The following is an 18,277-nucleotide window of genomic DNA, read 5'->3' as shown; positions in this document are numbered from 1 at the left end:
GGCTTTGGGCTACGGTGGTTCCTCGACACAGCTGAGGGTTCGGGCGGCTCCGCACGGTCGAGGGGAGGAGGATGGTGGTGCTAGATGGACGGAGGGGGGGGCTCTGGTTGTGACTGAATGGACCGGAGGGCGGCGGCGGCTGTACTGGCCGGAGATGGGGAAGAAGACCTTCCTTGGTCGATTGCCTGCTACGGGGGTGCTAGGTGGGGTGGCTTGAGGTCACCTGAGGGACTGGACAGACTCGGGGGCTCCTTATATAGGCGGCCAGAGTCGGTTCCAACGACGGCCGTGGATAAGAACGGCGAACCGCCGTTCTGTAGATTGTAGGGCTACGTGGCGGCGACGGGCGCTAGCAGACAGCTCGCGGATGAGCTCGCGCTGCTCCAGAGGGCAGCTGGCACGCTGGGGTGGCTCGGGCGGCGCTGTCCGGGGCAGGAGCCCACTGTGGCCGGCCGCTAGCCGCCATGGCTGACCCGACGGCGGCGCTGTAGGGTGCTAGGGGGGAGGCTTGGATGGTTCTGGCGAGTGGTTGAGGGCGGGCGTGGCTCTGTGGGCGAGCAACGGCCAGGGGCGCGGGGCGAGTGAACGCGGCGGCTTGGTTGCGCGTGCGCGTGCAAAACGTGCGCTCTGGGCACGCCCAGAGCATGCACGCGAGGTGTTCGGCCAAATGCCAGGGCATGTTAGAGGGCTCGAATGCTGCTGGTAGTAAACAGGCCTAGGTTAGTGGTAGATAGGAGTTTAGTGGACATGGTGGTTAGGCAAAGCAAGCAGGTCCAGTGTGCAAACCAAACGCTATGTCAAATCTGACCATGCACATAAGGTGTTTGACAAAATGCCAAGGGCACGTAGGCATTTCTTGGGATGGCCAAACTCTCCAGACTAGTCTCTCTCTAGATGCAAAAGAGGGTGGTAAGGTTATTTTGGCAAAAACAGAAACTTACTAGCGGAAGTTTTTGAGAAAACCATTTCTGGACAGAAAGTAAAAGGCATAGTTTCATGGACCAAAAATACTCCAATAGGTCTATTCTCCTGGACTTAAGGGTCTGGTAGGGAGGACTATAAGAGGGAAAAAGAATCAAGGGAAAAAAGGCAAGTTAAAATATGGTTGCAGTAGAAAATGCCAAAATGGACTAGAGAGCAAAATAGAACGATTTGCTCAAATATTTCAAAGAACATTAGTGGGTTTTTGCACAAAGATGAATAATATACTCCTGCTAACATCCCCTAATTTTGGTGGAAGTTTAAAGAAATATTTAAATAGGTTGTAGTGCAAAAGTGAAATTGGACCAGATTTGAAAACTAGGGGTAAAGCTCAAAATCTCCAAACGACCAAAGGATATTTTTGCATAAAAGTGATTTAGGGACATCATATGTCATCCCCAAATTTTGGTGGGATTTTTAAATGAATTTATCCAAGGGTTGCAGTGTAAATGGAACCCTAAAACTTATGAAAAACCATTTTAGAGAAATAAAGCTTAGGGAAAAATAATTATATAAATAATCCCACTGATAAAAGAATTGTTTTATTTGAGAGGATAAACAAGTCCAATAATAATTGGAAAGTTTTCACTTGGGGTGAAAACTCCACAACTTAGAAGAAAAGAGAGGTTCTGAGATCAAAAATAAATCCAGAAAAATAAAAATTTAATTTCCTGGCAAAATTTTAATAAACAAAATATGGTTAAATTTTTGGGGTGTTACATATGGTCGCTAAACGGTTGAGCTTAAACCGTGCAAAGGGTCCTATTTTTGGAGGTATCTTCACCTCCCGCCTTGCTAAACACTTTGAGATACCCATTGGGCACTATGAAAAAGAGGAGAAATTGCTACCCACTATACATTTAGATTATGACCGCATGGTAGCACATAAGTTTATTCGCCATGATGAGGAAAAGACACTTATTTATAACCTGGTATTTAGCGAGAATACTTTTTAGATTATTACCTTGCTTGCACCTGTTTTGTTTGATATTCATTCAGGCAGGTACTTCGTTTTGCCCGCAGACATTCATGCATACTCAAAGAGGACACGATCCCCACCTCCTGAGCCAAAGCCATCACCTGACCCATACCAGGCGCCTATTTATCAGTGGGATCCATAGGAGCTCGCTAACCAGTGGAACCCTTAGGATCCTTCTCAGTACACCGGAGAGGGCTAGTTTGATCCATGGGCAAGGACCAACTTAGGCCAAAAGGCTAAGCTTGGCGGAGTACGTATTTCTCATCGACATTACATTCATGTTCACACACTCATTTCAGTTGTCGGTGTTCATACTTTCTCATTTTACTATCCATGTTAGTTTGTTTCTTTTTCTTGCTTTCTTCTTGTGTGCTTGAAAAACCTCAAAAAAATTAGTTGTAGTAAGTTTACTTTCTATGCATGCTTAGTAGTAATATTAATAGAAAACCCAAAAAGATTTCTCGTTCTTCTTTTGCTTGTTGGGAGCTTTCCCGTGTAAATAGTTTTTCCCGTTCTTGTTTCTCTTCCTTCAGAAAAACAAAAACTCCAAAAACATTTCAGTGTGTTTCTTTGAAATTCTTTTCTTTTCTTTGGGGGTCGAGAGGAGATGACCAGGATGAAAATGTTGAGTGGCTCTCATATGCATTATTGTTGATCTAACAAAGAGACCATGTTACCTTGTGTTCTCCTTTGAATAAATGTTTGCAGATTCCAGCTTAGTCCACTGCATATGCACTATTATTATTATCCATATTGTTCGGTCGTGCAAGTGAAAGGCAATAATGACGATATATGATGAAATGATTGAGATGAGGAAAAGCTGGTATGAACTCAACCTATCTTGTTTTTGTAAATATGATTAGTTCATCGTTCCTGATTCAGCCTATTATGAACGAAACATGTTTCCAATGACAATTAGAGATTATAGTTACTCATGCCATGCTTAATTAGCTAGGAGCTTATAATGGTTTATCTTGCGTACATGGAAATTAAAATGGTTAAAATGTAGTATGATAGGATGGTATCCTCCTTTGAATGATTCGAGTGGCTTGACTTGGCACATGTTCACGCATGTAGTTGACACGAAATCAACATAGCCTCTACGGTATTTATGTTCATGGTGATTTATATCCTACTCATGCTTGCATTCAATGTTGGTTAATCCCAATGCATGTTTATGACTGTTGTCTCTCTCTAGTTGATCGCTTCCCAGTATTTTTCTAGCCTTCAATTGTACTAAGCGGGAATACTGCTTGTGCATGCACTTCCGTAAACCCCAAAGTTGTTCCATATGAGTCCACCATACCTTCCTATATGCGGTATTTACCTGCCGTTCCAAGTAAATTTGCAAGTGCCAAACTCTAAACCTTCAAATAATAATCTGTTTTGTATGCTCGAATCACTCATGTACCAACTAGGGCTGTCAATATCCTCCATGCTAGGTGGGTTATTCTAACGATGAGTGGACTCCGCTCATCATTCACGAGAAAATGGCTGGTAACCCGGATGCCCGGTCCCATGCTCAAATAAAATCAAAAATATATCAAACAAAACTCCCCCAGGATTGTTGTTAGTTGGACAGTTCACGTTGTTTCGGATCAGCCGTGGAGTGTGCTTGTTGGTGGCGGGGAGTATAAACTTTACCATTCTGTTTGGGAACCGCCTATAATGTATGTAGCATGGAATATACCGAGATCTCTTAGTTGTTATGTTGACACTGAAAGCATGCCGCTCAAAATATTATTCCTCTCTACTTCAAAACTTGAGCTCTGGCACCTCTCCAAATCCCTGCTTCCCTCTGCGAAGGGCCTATCTATTTACTTTTATTGTTGAGTCATCATCCTGTTATAAAAAGCACAAGTTGGAGAGCACCATTGTCATTTGTATGCATTGTTATTATTTTACATTGAGTATGACTGTGACTGGAACTCTTTTACCATGAATTACAATGTCTAGTCAGTCCTTGATCTTTAGGGGGGCTCTGCATTTATTTTTTGCGGTCTCAGAAAGGGCTAGCGAGATACCATCTTGTTATATCATATCATGATTGTTTTGAAAATGTTTTGTCATCTGAGATTTATTATTATTGCTCGCTTGTTGATTATGCTATTGATTTGAGTAAATGTGAGACCTAAAATTTATTGCGAATATGGTTAGTTCATGAACTTTGCTGAAAACTTGAATGCTGGCTTTACATATTTGCAACAACAAGATCAAACAGAGTTTGTAAAAGTTTTTCTTTATCACTTTTAGTTTTTCAACTGAATTGCTTGATGACAAGCAATGGGTTAAGCTTGAGGGAGTTGATACGCCTTCATTGTATCTACTTTTCCAAACTCTTTTGCCCTTATTTTGGACTCTAACTTGCATGATTTGAATGGAACTAACCCAGACTGACGCTATTTTCAGCAGAATTGCCATGGTGTTATTTGTGTGCAGAATAAAAGTTCTCGGAATGACCTGAAAATTCACAGAGATAAGTTTTGGAATAAATAAAAAATATTGGCGAAAGAATCAAGTGAAGGGGGCCCACACCCTGGCCACAAGGGTGGGGGCGTGCCACCCAACCTTGTGGGCCCCCTGGACCTCCACCGACCTCAACCCAACTCCAAATATTCTCTTTCAGGTTGAGAAAAATCAGAGAGAAAGATTCATCGCGTTTTACAATACGGAGCCACCGCCAAGCCCTGTTCTTCCTCGGGAGACTCTGTTCGGGGCTCCGGAGAGGGGAATCCGTCGCCATCATCATCATCAACCGTCCTCCATCACCAATTTCATGATGCTCACCACCATGCGTGAGTAATTCCATTGTAGGCTTGCTGGACGGTGATGGGTTGGATGAGATTTCCCATGTAATCGAGTTAGTTTTGTTCGCGTTTGATCCCTAGTATCCATTATGTTCTAAGATTGATGTTGCTATGACTTTGCTATGCGTTATCCTTGTCACTAGGGCCTGAGTGCCATGATTTCAGATTTGAACCTATTACGTTTTCATGAATATATTTGTGTTCTTGATCCGATATTACAAGTTATAGTTGTCGGATATCGGGTTCCGGCCAAACCCTTCAGGTTCGAACACTGGGGTGTGCACGAAGATCTCTCCCTACCGAAACATGCCCTCAGCCTCGCCGCGCTCTCTAAGCTACCTCGATGAACAACACAAGAGACACAAGATGTATACAGGTTTGGGCCACCATTGTGGTGTAATACCCTACTCCTGTGTGGTGGTGGATTGCCTCTTGGGCTGATGATGAACAATACAAGGGAAGAACAGCCTCGCAAGGAGAGGTGTTCTTATGCTTTGTGGTGTGCTTGGGGAGGAATTGACCCCCCTCTATGGAAGTGGCTAGCCCTATTTATAGAGGCCCTGGTCCTCTTCCCAAATATTGAGCGGGAAAGGATCCAACAACGGCCATTTTCAAAGGGGACAGCTAGTACAAGCTATCCTGACTAAAGGTGGTCTTTTCCTACCAAAGGCGCTGGTGGTGACGACGTCTTGGGCTCCATGGTGACCTCCGTCCTGCCGTCCTGCTGGCCTTGGTCTCGTTGCACCGATATGGAAACCTTTGCCTGATGCCTCGGTACTCCGCGCCTGTGCTTGCCCCCTTTGCACCAAAAGGGGAAACAAGGACACTACGCGGGCTAGCGCCGGCCTGGCCTTGGTCGTCATGGCTTGCGTCATGAGGACCTCGTGAGGTACCCTTTGCCTTGATCTCTCCGCCTCCTTGCGAGCCTGCCTGGTGAGGCCACTCCTGAGGAGGCCTTGCATCGTCCGCCCCGCGAGGCTTGGCCCCTCATGAGGGTCTTGAGTGTTGGTTGATGAAGACGGGCCGTATTGGGCCACTGGTGGAGCCACGCCGTGGGCCGCAGGCAGGCAAGTCTGGGGACCCCTGTTCCTAGAACGTCGACAATAGCCCCCGGGCCCAAGGCGCGCTCGGACTTGGCTTAGCGGCGAAGCCAAAGGGCAAGTGGGGAGGGCCGCGGGCCCCAACAGCCTCCGCCCTTGGTTGACGCGTGGCGACTGATCGGACATGGGCGTCTCCACTTCCCCATGCTGCCTCGGCAACTGCTCGACTGACAAAAGGCTGGCGCGGGAAAGGCTTGCCTTCTTTGCTCTCCTTCGCCTTGCTCTAGGTCCCCTTCCTTGCTCCTTGCTCCCTCAATCTCCAGATCTACTCCACTCCTTCCCTTTCGGTGAGCGATGGCGCCCTGCAAAGCCAAGGCTGATGTGCTGCCGGCTTGGTATGCACCAGCCCTGGAGCCCCCAATGTGTCAGAGAAGAATCTCGTCGCCATGCTCCTGATGACGGTGGTGGAGGGCAATGAGAAGGGGGGGATCGAACTCCGGGTCGGCTCCGCCGAGCCGGAGGACAAGGGCAGCACTTTCTACCCCTTCTTCATGAATGCCATTGTCGCAAGCCTGGTTCCTCCCTTTTCTGACTTCTTCTACGCCGTCCTCAGCCATTACAGGCTGCAGGCCCTTCATCTCCATCCCAATTCCGTACTCCTCTTGTCGATTTTCGCCTACTACTCCGAGGCGCATGTCGGGGTGATGCCGTTCGTGGCTCTGCTATGCCACTTCTTCTCTCTCCGAGCCAACGACGACCATACCTCGGCGTGCGCCAACTTCGTCGCATACGGCAAGGCCAACTCGATCTCGAAGACAGGGAAGAGGGCCGACAACTTCTAGAGCAAGTGGGTCATGATGGATGCCAAATGTGTCCACCCCCGGTTGGTGTTGCCAACGGAGATGCCCCAGCCTGACGAGGGGTGGTCTCGCGCAAAGCTAGTTGACGATCAGGCGAAGTTGGTGCTGGAGAAGATGAACACCGACTTGAAGCCGGGAAACGTGAAGGCGGTGAAGCTGACGGGGGCCGCGCTCCTGAGGGAGTTCCTGATGCAGCAGGTGGCTCCGCTTTAGGCGCACTCGCGCCCCTTATGGACCCTTGAGGACGCAAACGACGAGCTTCGCCTGAACCTGGCGGCCTTGGCCGACGAGGATCTGGCCGCAGCTCTCTGCCTCTTGGTTGGGGACGACTAGGAGTGTCCTACGGGTGCCCCTGCCCCCTTGTTCCTCCGCGAGGATCAGGCACAGGTGGTGGATGCCATGCCCACCTTTGATGGGCGCGGCCTGGTGCCAGCGGCGCCTCATGTGGTCCGAGGGGCGGACAGCGCTGGTGGACGTGTCCTCGCGCGACTCCCGCGGAGGAGGAGAGGAAGAAGAAGAAGAGGAGCATGACTCGGAGGCGACCTTTGAGGGAACGGGGGAGACCTCTCCCCCGCACAGGGCCAACATCCTCCACACCTTGCCAGACGACGACGAGGCCGACGCCACGCGGGAGGAGGAGGATCCGCCCGCATTCCCGAAGAAGGGCAGGTCAGCACTGGTCTCCCGAGAGGCCGCTTCTGTCCAGGCATCGCCTGGGGCCGCTTCCACCCCTTCTGTTGCGCCTTCCCCTGCTCCTGGGGCCTTTGTGGCTGCGCCCAGGGCCTCGAGGCTCTTAGTTTTCAAGCATGGCAAGAGGATGGTGAACTACGCCGCAGTAGACCAATAAGTGCTCGTGCTTTATCTTGTTCTTGATTATGCTGCCGGAGCTTGACATTCTTCATCGGTTGGTTAGGCCGCCGCCTGCGACAAAGAAGAGGAAGGGGGACGCAGTGACTCCGCCTGGGGCGGACTCATCTGCCGAGGCGGCTCCTTCATCCATGGGGAGGGGAGGCGATGACGTTCTCACCTCCCCTTCCCGATCATCCTCGCGAGGCCTGGAGGAGCGCCCTGGAAGGCTGCCAGCCCCCGCGGCCCTGCTGGCTCTGGAGGTGCCGGTGCCTGATGCTGTTGTTGAGGTACCCAAGGCTCAGGAGCCACCTGTCTCCCGAGCCGTGGTTACGCTGCCGCCTCCTCCTCCTGCATCGCTGGTTCCAGGTTCTTCTGCCTCCTCTTCTGTCTTGGACCACGCCCTTTCCGAGTTGGGCCAGCTGCGAGAAGACCTCCAAGGCACCGACTCCCACCTGGTAGCCGGGCGCCTGGAGCTGGTCTCCGGCTGGATTCATTCTGACGCCTCCGTCCGAGCGGCGCTGAGGCGGGCCACGACAGCCTCTGAGGAGGAGAAGAAGGCCACTGCCCAGGCCACAGCCGCTCGCGAGGTGGCACTGCAGGATGCCATGGTCGCCCAGGGCCGCTGCGCGACACTAGAAGTCGAGCTGCAGGCTTTGCGCGACGAACACGCCAAAGAAGCTCGCAACAGCCAAACGAAAGAGGAGAAGATGAAGGATCGGGAGTACGCCGTCAGGGACTGCGACACCGAGCTGACGTGGCTGGCAAAGTCGCAAACCGCTGAGCGCGGCTGGCTAGAGATGCTGGAGCAGAAGTTGAGGACGGAGAAGGCCGAGCTGGACGCCAAGGCGAAGGTCCTGGCCAAGGACCGTGTAGGCTTTGCACTTCTCGAGGAGCGGTCTTGCGTGGCGTTGAAGAGACTCTATGAGAAGGGCTTGGAGAAGCCGCTGGCCACCGACAAGGACGACCCTGCCCAGCTGCTTCCTTTCTTGGTCGAGGTGCTTGAGGAAGTTGTGAACGGCGTCGACCTCATGGCAGAGGTAGAAGCTCACGTCGTTTCCTCCGCGGCGCTAACGCGTATCTTCAGCCACCTCCACCTCTGTGACCCTGGCGCCAACCTTGCGAGTTGCTGGAGCCTGTGGACGTCGAGCGCTACACCGCCGCTGCTGAAGTTGTGAAGGGCAGGTGGATGCCTTGTTGGGGAAGTTCTGCGCCTTTGTTACTGCACCCATGGTAGGTGCTGCTGATCCTGCGGCCTCGGGAGGTGGAGATGGTGGGGGCAACACCACCATGGGGGTGGAGCCCCTGGCGAATGATGGTGTTGTCCAAGGGTGATCTTCTCGTGGCTTCTTTCCTGTTTTAACTCCTGCAATGTGCACCATGCCTCGTGGAGGCGTTTAAACTTATGTCTGGTATTGTGAAGACAATTATTATTTTGTAATGTTTGCTTCAGGATTTGCTTCAAGATTTGCGGTTTCCTTCCTATTTGCCTTATGTTCTATGTCGGCAGAGCCCGGCCCCGCGCATACCTCAATCGCCATTGGCCCCGACTGGATCACCAGGACGGGACAAAGGAGTGAGGGGCTACAGAACAAGTTAGGCTCCAAAGTCGCGATGCTCAGGAGTCCCCCTTGACGCGCAAATAGCAAATAGGGAGGGAACATAGGAGTAGACCTGGCATTCTACATCGGCAGAGCCCGGCCCTGTGCATTCATCAACCGCCATTAGCCACGACCGGATGACGAGGACGGGACCAAGGAGTGAGGGGCTACATGACCAGTTAGGCTCCTGAGTCGCGATGCTCAGGAGTCCCCCTTGACATTCAAATGACCTTCATACCTTGGCTCCGCTAGGGGAGGGGCGCGCGACGACCAGGTCCGAGGGACCTGGATGGGTGGTGTGCGCTCGGGCGTGACCCGGGTGCAGCCCCCGTGTCCAGCCCCCTCGCGCGACGCTCCCGAGGGGAGGTGTTGCGATGAGGCCAGACACTGAGCTCTGGGCTCCCTGAGGTTGACACGGCGTGGACCACCCTCAGTTGTTTATCATCAGCATGGAGAATAGTGCTTCCGTATGTGTACGGGCATAGCCGCTCCTCGGCAGTGTCATCAGCCAGCGCGGAGCATGGTGCTTCCACTGGTGCGTGGGAGGGGGGGCCTCCGGGAGGAGCCCCCGGGGCATGTACAACCCCGCCCTGACACGTGGCTTGCATGGCGGGGCTAGACGAGGTGTATCTGGGCACCCGTGAGCCAGCGCGGGACTCACGAGGCCCTACCTCAAGGCGGGTTGCGCCTGGTCTTGGATCTTTGACAGCCGTGTGTTCCTGCGAGATGGTTAGATACAAATGCTCTATGTCCTTAGGTCCCGAGCCTCAAGCGAGCTCAGCCGCTGCTGGTAAGCCAGGTCGCGATGCCGTGGTCAAGGCGAGGGGGTGAGGGCTGGAGAGCCAGTAAGAGCTCCTGAGTCGCGATGCTCAGGAGCTCCCCTTTTAACGCGCAAGTGATTTGCATGAGGGAGAGGAGGCCCGTGGTAGGCGGCAGGTGATAATCATGGGTAGGTTAAGCATGAAAGGCAAATCAGCTTAGGTAAATGCAGGAGGGATACATGCCCCTGGGTCAGGCCCGAGCGGCTTGGGGATGATGCAGCCTGAGGGGCGCCCCCAGCACGGTAAACTAAAGACATAATAAAAAGGTACATGTCGCAGGGTCGGACCCATGCGGCCTGGGAATGATGCAGCCCTAAGGGTGCTCCCAGCAGAAATGAACTTGAAAGATGTCACTTGGTACCATTGTAGAGGGGGTGTTGGAGTAGCTGAAGAGACGCGGTGAAGAGGCCGACCCTCATGAGCCACTGGAGCCCTGAGCCTCGGGAGGCTCTGGGGGTCCAGGCGGTTCCTTGAGGACCATCTCCATCTCCGCCAGGACCGCATGGTGCCTGGCCTCCTGAGCCACCAGAATGCTTCGCAGGTGACGCTGTTAGGTAGTAGCCGTGTTCGGCAGGCTGAAAAGGCATGCAAACGTAGTTGTGCAGTGGACCCTCGCAGCGTCCCACGCATGAAGGCCAGAGGTGCTCCTGAGATGTGGCTCGGTTGAGTCCTAGGACATCGATGCAGATGCGCAGCGCACCATCCTCGCCTGGATGGGGAGCCAAGCCAGGGAAATGGCGATCGCCGTGCATGGCCCTTGCTTCCTGAAGCTCCTGAGTGGTCTTGGTGATGAACTCCTAAGGGTTGGGCTTTCCACGCCCTGTACCTTCCTGAGGGAAACGTGTTGCAAAGCACGCCTCCAAGTGGTGCCCGAGCGCCTCCCTCGTGATGTTGGCCAGGTCTGAGGCCCTCCAGAAGAGAGCCCCCGAGCCCTGCCCGAGGAGGGCGTCGGGCGCGCCTTCCAATGCGATGGAAGGAGGCGCCCCTTGCACGGGCGCGGATCCTGATGCAGCACCACCTGAGATGCCAACCTCCTGAGGCCTTGTGCTGAGTGATTGCTTCTTCTTCTTAGGGATGGCCTCTGGAGGGTTCTCGCCCTTGCTGTCCGGGTCCTCGATTGATGCAGCTTGGAAGCATGCTCGAGGGAGCACACCACATCTCTTTCTTCGCAAGGGACCGTGATGATTCCGCCGCTTCTTGGCATCTTAAGGACGTTGTAGCCGTGGTGTGTCACCGCCATGAACTTGGCCAGGGCTGGATACCCGAGGATGGCATTGTACGGTAGGTGGATGTGGGCGATGTCGAAGTTGATGAGCTCGGTGCGGTAGTTGTCGCGCATGCTGAAGGTGACAGGTAGGCGGACCTGTCCTATCGGGGTGGTGGAGCCGTCAGTAACTCCCGAGAAAGGCTTGTTAGGCTGAAGTTGATCATATGGCACTTGAAGGTTGTCGAACATCTTAACGTACAGGACGTTAAGCCCTGCGCCGCCATCGATGAGGGTCCTGGTGACTTGCATGTTGCTGATGACTGGGGAACAAAGCATCGGGAGGACGCCAGCAATAGCCATGCACTTGAGTTGATCTGTTGAACTGAAGGTGATGGGGCACTTGCACCACCTGAGCAGGCGCGTGGCCTCAAGCCTAGGGAGGACTGCATTCACCTCGCAAGAAAACTGCTTGAAGATGCTCTGAGAGGCTGGGTCCTGAGCTCCGCCGAAGATGCAAGCGATAGCACGCGGCTCTTGGAAGCCCCCAGCCCCCTCGTCCTAATGATGGTCGTCATTCCTTCTTGGCGACGGCGGCAGATGAGGAAGGCCTGCGTTGCCCTGCGGGCAATCCTCACGAGGCTGGTCCCTCCAGGTGCCCTCGCGAGGCTGTTCCTGCCAGCGATCCCCACGAGGCCGGTCACACCACTCCTGGCGAGGGACACGGTTGTCCCATCATCCTCCGCCTCGTCCTCCGCCTCGGCCGTAGCCCCGATCGTTGCGCTCGGGGCGTCGACCGAAGAGTCATTCTCGAATGGCCTTGAGCTCTTGGCAGTCGCTGGTGTTGTGGGTGTGGAGGTTGTGGTAGGCCCAGAATGGTGAGCTGCCCTTGGACGACTCCAGCTGGTCCCTGCCGTGCTTCATGTCTGGTTCTGCTGCAAGCACGACTACTCCCTTGCGCTTCACGTCCTTGGCCTTGGTCTTCTTCTCTTCTGGGTCCGTAGCTGGAAGCTCGAGTAGGGAGAGGCGTCCCTCCTTAGCTCTTGGTCGCCAGGTTCAACAGCTCCATGGATGTGCACAACTCCTCGTGGATGGAGAGCTCCTCCTTCATCTTGACGTCACGGACACCATCAAAGAACACTGAGATGATGGCCTCGTCCGTCACCTTGGGGATCTTGAGGCGGGCGCTGTTGAAACGCTGGATGTATTTCTGCGGGGTCTCCCCAGGTTGCTGCTTGATGCGGCGCAGGTCACCCACGGCCGGGGGGCGGTCGTGAGTGCCCTGGAAGTTGGCAATGAAGCGGCTACGCATCTCGTCCCAGGAGGAGATCAAGCCGGGAGGCAGGTTCAGGAGCCAGGTGCGGGCACCGTCCTTGAGCGCCATGCGAAACCAGTTCGCCATGACCTTCTCGTCTCCATTGGCCGCTACGATGCTCAGCTCATAGAGCTGCAGGAACTCCGCAGGGCCGGCAGTACCGTCATAGCGAGGAGGCATATCTGGCTTGAACTTGCCCGGCCAGGCGATGCTACACAGCTCGATGGTGAAGGCACGGCAACCTGCTGTGGTCACTGGAGCCCTTTGCTGACGCAGAGCTTGCTCTTGTTGGTACCCTTGGACCGCCGCTAGAGGCAGTACGCGATCTTGTCGCACTGGTGCTGGGAGCACGTGGGCGCCTTCCTGAGGCCGAGGGATCCCTGGGCAGCTTCTTTCTTGTCGCGCGGGCGCCGGATGCGGTGGGTCATGTCCAGGGGCCGCACGCCTTGGAGCCGAGGCACCGTCTTGGGGCAGAGGTGGTGGAGGCGCTCTCTGAGCCGCATAACCCGCACCTGGTGGAGGGCGAGGCAGTGAGAGGGACATTGCAGGAGAGCCCCCTGCGGCGCTGACGAGCTCGGTGATGCGAGTGAGCCATTCTTCATAGAGGTCATCGACGGGGCAGTAGTGCAGGAGCTCACATGCCAGAAGCAGCGCGGCCTGCGTGTCCATGGGGGCGCGACGAGCGTGGGAATACGAACCAGCAGGGGTCAGTGAAGGAGTGGCGGTGCGGCCTTACTGTCGCACCGAGGGGTGCAGCGAAGATGCTTGCTGCTTGTTCCTCGCCGGGGCAGTGGCGGCGTTGGCGGAAGGCGACGCAGAACGATGAGGAGGCCCGCCGATGGGAGCCATCTGGGCGACGCGAGCGGCGAGAGCAGCTCGGCGCTTGGCGCGGGCTCGGCGAGCGTCCGCCATGGATGGGACGCGGATCAGCGGAAAGAAGATTTCGGCGCACCCCTACCTGGCACGCCAAATGTCAGATATCGGATTCCGGCTAAACCCTTAAGGTTCGAACACTGGGGTGCACACGAAGATCTCTCCCTACCGAAACATGCCCTCAGCCTCGCCGCGGATCTCTAAGCTAGCTCGATGAACAACACAAGAGACACAAGATTTATACAGGTTCGGGCCACCGTTGTGGTGTAATACCCTACTCCTGTGTGTGGTGGTGGATTGCCTCTTGGCCTGATGGTGAACAGTACAGGGGAAGAACAGCCTCGCGAGGAGAGGTGTTCTTATGCTTTGTGGTGTGCTTGGGGAGGAACTGATCCCCCTCTATAGTGGTGGCTATCCCTATTTATAGAGGCCCTGGTCCTCTTGCCAAATATTGAGCGGGAAGGGATCCAACAACGGCCATTTTGAAAGGGGACAACTAGTACAAGCTATCCTGACTAAAGGTTGTCTTCGCCTGCCAAAGGCGCTGGTGGTGACGCCGTCTTGGGCTCCATGGTGACCTCCATCCTGCCGTCCCGCTGGTCTTGGTTTTTTTGCACTGATATGGAAACCTTTGCCTGATACCTCGGTACTCCACGCCTGCGCTTGCCCCCTTTGCACCAAAAGAGGAAACAAGGACATTGTGCGGGCTGGCGCCCGCCTGGCACCCACCTTGCCTTGGTCTTCATGGCTTGCGTCATGAGGACCTCGCGAGGTACCCTTTGCCTTGATCTCTCCGGCTCCTCGTGAGCCTGTCTGGTGAGGCCACTCCTGAGGAGGCCTTGCGTCATCCGCCCTGTGAGGCTTGGCCCCTCGCGAGGGTCTTGAGTGTTGGTTGATGAAGACGGGCCACATTGGGTCACTGGTGGAGCCACGCCGTGGGCTGCAGGTAGGCAAGTCTGGGGACCCCCATTCCCAGAACGCCGACAATAGTCACCTATTACGTGTTATGATCCGACAACCCTGGAGTGACAATAGTCGGGACCACTCCCGGCGACGACTGTAGTTTGAGAAGTTCACGTATTGACTAAGTTCTAATGCTTTGGTTCGGTACTCTATTAAAAGGAGGCCTCAATATCCCTTAGTTTCCAATAGGACCCCACTGCCATGGGAGGGTAGGACAAAAGATATCATGCAAGTTCTTTTCCATAAGCACGTATGATTATATTCGGATAACATGCCTACATTACATTGATGAACTGGAGTTAGTTCTGTGTCACCCTCCTTCCTCCTTGCTTCCACTTATGTTGCAGCTCGATGGACTCTCCTACTTCTGTCGCCCCCCAATTCCCACTGCTCCCCATCTTCCACACTCGTATAGAAAACCCCCGCACACCTTTTTCCTCACTCGTACAGAAAATGCATGCTCCTCTTCTTCCACTCCTATAGAAAACCCCAGCCCTCCTTCTTCCCCGCTCGCGCTGCCACTAGGCTTGTTTCTGGCTACTCTGCTCAAACCCGTGAGCTTGGCGCAACGCTCACAAAGAAAATGGAGTCGGCTGGCCCCAGTGCCAAGAATATGAGGCTCCCGCCAGTGGCGATGCCAGTTGTAGACCCCCCACCCGACAGCGCGGTGATAAGCGGCAGGCCCCCCACCAGATCCGAGGAACCCGTAGAATCTCACGTGGACCACATCAGCGATCTCCCGGACACCATCCTTGGGAAGATTGATACATCTCCAACGTATCTATAATTTTTGATTGTTCCATGCTATTATATTATCTGTTTTGGATGTTTTATATGTATTTATATGCTATTTTATATTATTTTTTAGACTAACCTATTAACCTAGAGCCCAGTGCCAGTTTCTATTTTTTCCTTGTTTTTGAGTATTACAGAAAAGGAATATCAAATGGAGTTGAAATGAGCTAAAAATTCATGGTGATTTTTATGGACCAGAAGAAGTCCGCGAAGCAAAAGAGTTGGGCTAGAAGAGTCCCGACACAACGAAAAGGGTGGAGAGCGCGCCCACCCCCTAGGGCGCACCCCCTACCTTGTCATTGCCCCGTGGACCCCTTGACATGAAACCGGTGCCAAAAATTCCTATAAATCCAGAAACCCCCAAAAAGAAACCTAGATCGGGAGTTCTACCGTTGTAAGCCTCTGTAGCCATGAAAAACCAATCGGGAGCCCGTTCTGGCACCCTGCCGGAAGGGGAAACCATCACCTGTGGCCATCTTAATCATCCCGGCGGTCTCATGATGAGGAGGGAGTAGTTCACCCTCGGGGCTGAGGGTATGTACCAGTAGCTATGTGTTTGATATCTCTCTCCCGCGAGCTTTGTTATTATAGTTGGATCATATGGTGTTTCTCCCTCTCTACCTTCTTGTGATGAATAGAGTTTTACCTTTGAGATTTCACAATTATCAGATTGAATACTATTATGGATTTGAGAACACTTGATGTATGTCTTGCATGGGATACCCGTGGTGACAATGGGGTGTTATATTGATTCACTTGATGTATGTTTTGGCACTCAACTCGTGGATTCTTGAGGTGACGTTGGGGTAATCTATGCATAGGGGTTGATGCATGTTTTCGTCCTTGTTTCTCAGGTAGGAATCTTGGGGCACTCTTTGAGGTTGTTTGTGTTGGATTGAATATTATGAATCTGAAGTTGTTTGATGCATATCGTATAATTAACCCACGGATACTTGTTGTGACATTGGAGTATCTAGGTGACATTAGAGTTGATTGATGTGTGTCATATGGTGTTATTTTACTACAAACTCTAGGGCTGTTTGTGACACTTGTAGGAATAGCTCAATGGATTGATAAAAAATAATAACTTTGAGGTGGTTTCGTACCCTACAAGCAATTTCATCCTATGTTCTCCGCGGTAGGAACTTTGGAGTGACTTTTGTCGCATGTTGAGGGATTGCCATATGATTTAATTATGTTATCATTGCTAAGAGAACATGCACTCGTGAAAGTATGAACCCTAGGCCTTGTTTCCAAGCATTGCATTACCATTTTTTTCTCACTTTTGTTACTTGCTACCTTGCTGTTTTTTATTTTTAGATTACAAAAACCTATATCACTACAATAAAAAATACACTTCCGTCATGATACGTGTTTGTCATAGTAGGTCGCATTTTTTGTCATGCATGTACATCCATGACGATTTTATGACAGAATCAAGATAGTCATACCTGTGCTGTCGTAGAAGTGTTCCATGACATTACCAAAATTATCACCACGGAAGTGTCCACTTCCATGACGATAAATCACGCGTCACAGAAGTGCTTTCATCAAGGGTGACCGACACATGGCATCCACCGTAACGGAACGCCGTTAAGCTATCGGATCGGGTTTTGGATCCAATAACCCGTTAACAGCCCCGACCAATGGGAAATTTCCACATGTAAAATTCTTATTGGCCGGACGAAACACGTGTCAGCTCGTCAGTGGGTCAGATAGGCTCCTATGATATGTCTACACGTGCCACGGCCCACCACTAGCCCATTTAGCTTAAAAAGCCGGCCCGTTTGACTTGGTCAAAAGTTAACGGGTTGGCCCACGAAAATCCTATTAACGATCTCTTCACAAATAGCCCATTTTACGACCCGGTAACTCACGGCCCATTAGGCCCTAAAGGAAATCGGCCCAAAAACGTCATGTGGGCCGTCGAATATAACACTAGCCCATTTCACTTTCAGCCCATGTATGGCCCACGACGTCTTTGGCCCATATGAGGCCTTTGTATCTTTTGGCCCTTTACAGGCCCACGGTGACTCTAGCCCATAATGAACAGTACTTTTCTTTGTACCCGTTAAAGGCCCATGATTTACATGGGCCATTTCCAGCCCATGTTAGCTTTCGGCCTATTGACGGCCCATACGTTCTTGGGCTCCTTTTCGGCCCTTGATTACTTCCGGCCCGTTACTGGTATGTTCCCCTAATGGGCCAAATTCGGCCCATGGCAAGAGTCGGCCCGTTACTGGCCTGTTCCCCTAATGGGCCAAATTTGGCCCATGGCAAGAGTCAACCCGTTTATGGCCTGTTAACCCGTTGCGCCGTTTCCAGTCCGTCCTATATTCTGGCCCATTAACGATCCGTTATGCCTCTGACAGAATTAAGTCTTTGTTGTCCTACGACCCGTTACCGTGTTGGGCCGATACCAATTATGCCCATTTACGGCCCATGTAGACCCATTTATCCGACGGCCCGAGGCCCACCGATTCTATGGCCCTGTTGGAGGCCCATTTATCGACGGCCCGTAGGAGACCCATGGATCCTACGGCCCGTAGGAGACCCATGGATCCTACGGCCCATATATGACCCATGGTTATTGCGGCCACTAGCAAACCAGGGAACAAGAAGACTAGGAAATAAATAAGGCCGAAACTAATGCTAGGTTATTAAGGCAATTGCACAGATACATCCACTTGGCATCAAAGATCGCCACCAGTGCAAATATACGGAACACCCTACACTATACAAAAATGGCTTGCTGTTTTCTTCAGCCGGTGGCTGCACGTTAAGAATAAATTTTGTATCGCACCAAAACAAATTACAACTATATAACAAAAGGAAGGTTGGCATAAAACTTAACAGTCTAGCAGATAAATGCACCACCAGAAGTTCAGAAGCACAGTTCATTTGACCTGACTGTTACGTTTTCATGTTGTATTGTCCGATGGAGCACCATAACCCTCGCCTTCATTTCCCCTGGGCTCCTGAACAACATAGCAAATGTCTGATAGTCTGGTTTCAAAACCATGCATATCTTGACGACATCGAACAATGTCTCTCCTTGTTTCACAAAGGGTCTCCGTTAGGGAATGGACTTGTGTCTGGAAAGCAGATACAACATTGCTTTGAGCTTGCATATCTTGATCATGAGGCAGTTTGGACAATATTGCCTTAGCAACCAACCCAGTATTACGCAGG

This window comes from Triticum dicoccoides, chromosome 4B, assembly GCF_002162155.2.
Source record: "Triticum dicoccoides isolate Atlit2015 ecotype Zavitan chromosome 4B, WEW_v2.0, whole genome shotgun sequence".
In the NCBI taxonomy this organism is placed as follows: domain Eukaryota; kingdom Viridiplantae; phylum Streptophyta; class Magnoliopsida; order Poales; family Poaceae; genus Triticum; species Triticum dicoccoides.
The sequence above is the reverse complement of the archived record's forward strand: the minus strand, read 5'-3'. Positions refer to the sequence as shown.